A 6050-nucleotide genomic window follows, 5' to 3' on the forward strand; every position below is an offset into this window, starting at 1 on the left:
ACTGGGGAAAAGTATGACCCCTAAAGAGTAGGTTTTCTTGAATGAGTATGACTTGAATGTATCCTGCAGGGAGAGTGGGAGAGGACTCCCCATTGCCAAAGTGGAGGGGAATCTTTCCTTCTCCCAACTGTTCAGAGGCCATAGCACAGGGAAACTGGTTAAAGGAAGCCCTTGACCCTACCTGGGTAGCTCAGTTGGTTAGAGCGTCATCCTGGATACACCAATGAATGCATAAGTAAGTGGACCAACAAATAGATGTTTCTCTCCTTCTTCCCCTCCCTCTTTCTCTTCATCTCTCTCCTCCTCTCCTCTCTCTACAAAATATAAATAAATAAAGGAAGCACTTTGAACCCTTGGTTGTCACTTACTCTTAAATTCTCAAGAGGAATGAAGGTTATTTCATTTCCAGTTACAATACTCAACATGGTGCTGCCTCCTGCTGGAAGCGCTCCTCAAAACCAGGGAGGAAGCATACATCTCAGAAAGTTATTCCACGCCATTCGTAGGCGAAGGAAAGTGAAGGGAGCCACACACTCCAGACCTGAGCACACTTCACATTGTCTCAAGATTAGGCAACTGGACCCTCCTTCTCTGAGAGGATTACTGAGGGAGTTTTCCAGATAGGGTGACCAAAGATGTGTTGAAGGCTGCTCCCTGGTTTGGGACAAGCTAGTTAGAACCTGCCTCCTTCCTCCAGCCAAACAGTCATGCTTACGGCCATACTGCCCTCTGACCCTCAACTCACCACTCCCCAGCTGTAACCAGGTGGCTTTGTCCTCCAAGGAACCCCACGTAGCATCAGGGCTCTTCTCAACTCGAGCTTCTGCCACTAGGTTGCATTTAAACCTTTCCCTTGTCACTCCACCCTGTCATGGGAGAAGCAAGACTGCCTTCCAAAAGGACAGTCAGAACTCTGAACTGGTAAAAACTCCTCCCTTGGCCTCTATAGCAGAGGTGGCGAATCTTTTTTCTGCCAAGGGCTATTTGGATATTTATAACATCATTCAAGGGCCATACAAAATTATCAACTTAAAAATTAGCCTGCTGTATTTAGTCAAACATTGAATTAACTCACCCCTAATGCGACGTCTGGAACTGCTTCTCTTTGGTGATGCCTTGGCAGGGCCAGACCAAATGATTTTGTGGACTGGATGTTACCCACCCCTGCGCTATAGGGTAGATTCAGATTTGCATCAGTATAATGGCTCTAAATGTAGTCATTCAGGTAATCCCCCAACTCCTGGATAGTCTCAGCTTCTGAGCCCTTCAAGAACCACCAAGAAGTCCATCCACAGTTGTATTTCCTAGCTCCCAAGCTGAGCCTCTGAACAGGCAAGGTGCATTTACAGTGTACTAGAAAGCTCTGATGTCCTCCACAGTGGCACTGACATCCAAATACTCTGTAAGCCTGACAAACTTCACCATGCTCTTACTTCACTGACAAATCATGCTAGTGGTGCTGGTCTGATTTGGGGGGAAAGTAGCATGACTTCACCTCTCCTCTGTAGATGGCATCTAAACCAAATCGGCTCATTTGCACCGCCCAGAGGCCACAGAGATTTTTTTTGGTATAGGCACCTTGTAATGTGTTCCAACACCTCTACCTAGTCAGCTCCAGTTCTGGGAGATCTCAAACCACAGAGGAGGAACAAGTTAGCACTACTATTCTTTGCTTGGAAATGCCACTGGATCTTGAGTCCCTCTGCTGACAGGATGTTCCAGCCAGAACCTTCAGCCACTGCCTCCTCGCTCCCTCTTTGAGACTCCGATTCTTTCTCATGTCAGACTTGACAGCTTCCTTCATGTTCCTCCAGGGTTGAGGATGGGCCATCACAAATAGGACATTATCAGCCCAAGGGAGAGCTGTGGATCCTGACCTGTCAGACATCTGGCCTGCTGTGTGTAGCACTCACATAGGTGCTACACTAATCGTATGTGACCAGGCAGGTATATGGACCCCAGAGTAGGGTGGGAAGTAAAGGGCCCTGGCCTTTGGGCCTACATTATGAAAACTTAAATATCTGAATGAGTAACTACATTAAAGTTTATGGTTCCATCAGAACCTTCCTTTTGTCAAGGACAGGAGAGAAAGGTCATGACATTGCCTCTTCCCAGGAGTCCGTCTGTCCCTCAATGAGCCAAGCTCACTCTCAGATTTTCCCTACTTCCAGTCTCCTCTGATAACTGCTGTCTTCTTGACCTTTCCCAGATATTTGAGTTTCTTGTGCTACATGGCTTCATTTACACTCTGAGTTCCATCACTACGCCTCACCCCCTGCAACTCCAACAGAACCACCACCTACCACATCCTGGGCAGAACTCGATATGACTAAAGAAGGGAAAATTTTAACCTTACTCCTTTCCTAAGGAACATAGATAATAGACTATTTCTTTTTCCTCCTGCCCTACCTCTCCTTGAGGCAACAAAACATAGTGCAGCTCTGGTTACACATTAGAATCACTGGGAAGCCTTTTTTTTTTTTTAAAGCTGTCAAAACCCAGATCCTTCCTTTATGGAGTCTGATTGCATTGGCAAAGGGGCATTATCGGGTTTTTTGGTAAAGCTCCCTAGGTGATTCTAATATACAGCCAGGGTTGGGCACTGTGTGGGAAGCAGGGGGAGAGGGGGGCTAGCAAGAAGATTAAAGAGGGAAAAGGAAAGAGAGGAAATCAATCCATTACTATTCAGAGTTATTCTGCTACATTAGCTAATAGCTAAGCGGGGTTAGTTATTGCCAGCTACGCTCAAAGCCTTGTTGAAAGGGCCTATATTAGAAAAGCTAGTGGGGAGGTGAAAGAGAAAAATACTCTACTCCCTGCTACTTAAACCATGATCCTCAGACTAGCATCCTGGGCATCACCCGGTAGCATGTTATAAACGCAGGAATTTCAGGCCCTAGCCCAGACTCTGGGCAACTGCAAAGTAGTGCTCTGGCTGTTATTTTGCTAAAGCAGGCTCTGGGAAGAGGGAGGTCTGCAACTGAGTTTTTAAGTCGCAGAACTTTCTGGAAAGCTTCCTTCACCTTTGAGCGAACAGCAAAATATTCACACAAGGAGTGAGTGAGTGTGGCTGCAGGCATTGATGAAATGAACACAGCTTTTGGTAAGTTTTTGGAGTGAGAAGTAATCAAGCAACAGTTAAAACTCCGCTCACATATGTCTATATTTTCCTTTTTTTTTTTTAACCCTCACTGGAGGATATTTTTTCCGTTGCTTTTCAGAGACAGTGGAAGGGAGAGAGAGAAAAACATCAAAGTGAGAGAGACACATGGACTGGTTGCCTCCCGCACATTCCCGGACCCAGGCAGGGATCAAGCCTGCAACCTAGATACTTGCCCTTGGCCGGAATTGAACCTGGGACCCTTCAGTCCATGGGCCGACACTCTAACCACTGAGCAAAACCAGCTAGGGCTATTTTCCTTTTTAATGAAAAGAAAATCCTCGGTTCCTAAGGGTCTGAACCGTCTGTTTCCTGCTCAAAGGATGATAGAAGTAGGTTAGTTCACATCACACCTGTCCTGGGGAAATTACCTTGTGTGGCTTAGTCCATATATGTGTAAAGTTTTTTTTAAAAAGTGTTCGCCAAATAAATAAATAAGTAAGTAAATAAATAAATAAATAAATAAATAAATAAATAAAATAGTGTTCGCTTTGCCCGGCTCAGCGGTTGAGCATCAACCTAGGATCCAGGAGATTGTGGTTCGATTTCTGGTCAGGGCACATGTCTGGGTTGCAGGCTAGATTCCCAAGTAGGGGGCGTGCAGGAGGCAGCTGATCAACGACTCTCTCATCACTGATGTCTCTATCTCGCTGTCCCTCCCCCTTCCTCTCTCTGAAATCAATAAAGATATTTAAAAATAAATAAAAATAAAATAAAATGTGTTCGCTTTTTTTCTGGTTATAATCTAATTCATAGAAAAAAACTCAAATACTCCAGAAATATATTATGGAAAGAAGGGGCAGTCTCTGTAATCACCTCCATTCCCTCAGAGATAACCACTGATAAAAGTCCAGTGAGCGTAAGTCTAGATCTCTTTTGTGTATACTAACAAATGTACAAAAGTTGAATCACAACATAATGCTGGCCTTTTTTACACTCCTTTCTCATTCTCAAGTCCAGAAAAATCCATCAGTCAAAATAATCACTTCTTAAATTTACGAACATCCAAAATAATTCAGTCCTATGGGGTGAAACAAGTCATGATACTATTTTGAAACTTGCTTTTTAACATCTGTCGTTCAAGCCAGAAAGAAAAGCATAAAGGAGGCAAAAATGCACTGAGTGTGGAGTGAGGAGCTGATTGCTTCGGAACCTTTCAGAGGAGTATTTTATGAATAAGCATCAGGACTGGTTATGAGTGAAATGATTACCTGCATTTGCCCTCATACAGGTAAGCCAAATGGGATTTGGCCATCTGGGTCCACAATAAAATGTTCTCATTTATAACTGAGGACTACTGAGGCAAATACATCCACATAAAAATTGTGTGAAATAAGGTTTCCGGAGGAGGTAACTTTGACATGGGTCTTGATGTAATGGACATGGATACAAGAAGCAGGGCACAATCCAGATGGGGAAATGCAGGGAAGCAGGCCCAAACCTGGAGGGCTGAGGATGGGGTGGGTATGCTGAGAACAGGGGAGTCCAGCAGGGCTGGGAGGTCATTTGCTGGCCACTCTTGGACACTGAGCTAAGTGAGTTCTCACTGAAAGGCAGTAAGTAGCTTCCTATGGAAAGATGAGACGATGTGGAGGTATTGAAGGATTGGCCAGGATGGGCTGGAGTAGGAAGGCCTAAAACGCGAAGATTCGGTCGTGGCAATCCTGCTGAGGAGATAAAACTACAAGTAGTGGGCTGGTGAGAAGCAGTAGAACCGAGAAGGGAGCATCTGAGATCTTGCTCCCTGGCATATATTCTGAATTTGGTTCAAATAAACTCTTATAAAAATTCAAAAGAAAACTGAGAAGGGAAAAAAGGGCGACATGGTAGAGAAAAGTGAGGAAGAAGACAAAGAACACTTTTTTAAAGACTTTATTTACTTCTCATTTGAGCAGCACGTGCACTGTTGAACACTTGGAAAATATAGAGAAAGAATAAGAAGCGGTCTTATAAACCCACCACTCAAGAAGAACAGCTGTGAGCATCTGAATACTACAGTTGAGGATGAGAGGAGAATGGGCTCTGTATTTTCACCACAGCCAGGCGAATAATTTACCCTCCAGCTGGCGGCTGTGTCCAGCCAGCTCTCTGGCAAGCTGGGTGAGTTCTCTGCTGGACACACAGAGCTTCTAAGAATGTTCCTCCTGTCTGTCCATGCTAACCGTCCTACCCAGTGCTCTGTTACTGATTTTAATTAACCTCTTCAGAAGGTGCCCCCTTTGGTGGATGAATGCCTTGCTTTCCCATCCCAGAAATTAGGTCTGGTTTTTACCGTAGCCTGGCGCACTTTTACCCACAGATAAGTTGGCTGTGGGAAAGAGGAAGGGAATTCTCCTAAAGTCTTGAAACTCGAATATTCTCTTCTCTTCTCTTACCTCAACCTCTCACCATCCCAGTTCTTGCCTTCTCATGTGGGCTTCTGGACGCTCAAATTCTCCAGTTTTTCCTGTCTCTCTGCTCTCTCGTGCGCCACTGTTAATCATCTGAACTGCTCTCTCTCTTCGTCTTTGATCCTGACCCTTACTTTTACCTGCCTGGCAACACTGAAAACCCAGATGGACGTTTCCATTCATCTTTGCTATTATACTCGCGCAGCTCAGTGCTGCTGCAAGGAAGCATGGAAGGTATTAAATGGAAGCCACCACAGTTGTGCAGCCGGTCCTGGCTCCCTACCTGCCCAGCCTCATTTCCTCCTCTTACAATGCCCAGCGGCTTGCAGCTTCTAGAACACCCAGCGCGCCTGGCCTCTGCCTCCTGGACGCTCCATCCGCAGCCCTCCCCGGCCCCCGCGTAGCTGAGGCTCCGGATTCAGTCTAGGCTCCCATTTCTAGAGGCCACTTGGAAACTACGCACGGTGGCAGATCATCAGGGCAGTACAACAAACTACTTC

This window comes from Miniopterus natalensis, chromosome 2, assembly GCF_054644295.1.
Source record: "Miniopterus natalensis isolate mMinNat1 chromosome 2, mMinNat1.hap1, whole genome shotgun sequence".
Lineage (NCBI taxonomy): Eukaryota > Metazoa > Chordata > Mammalia > Chiroptera > Miniopteridae > Miniopterus > Miniopterus natalensis.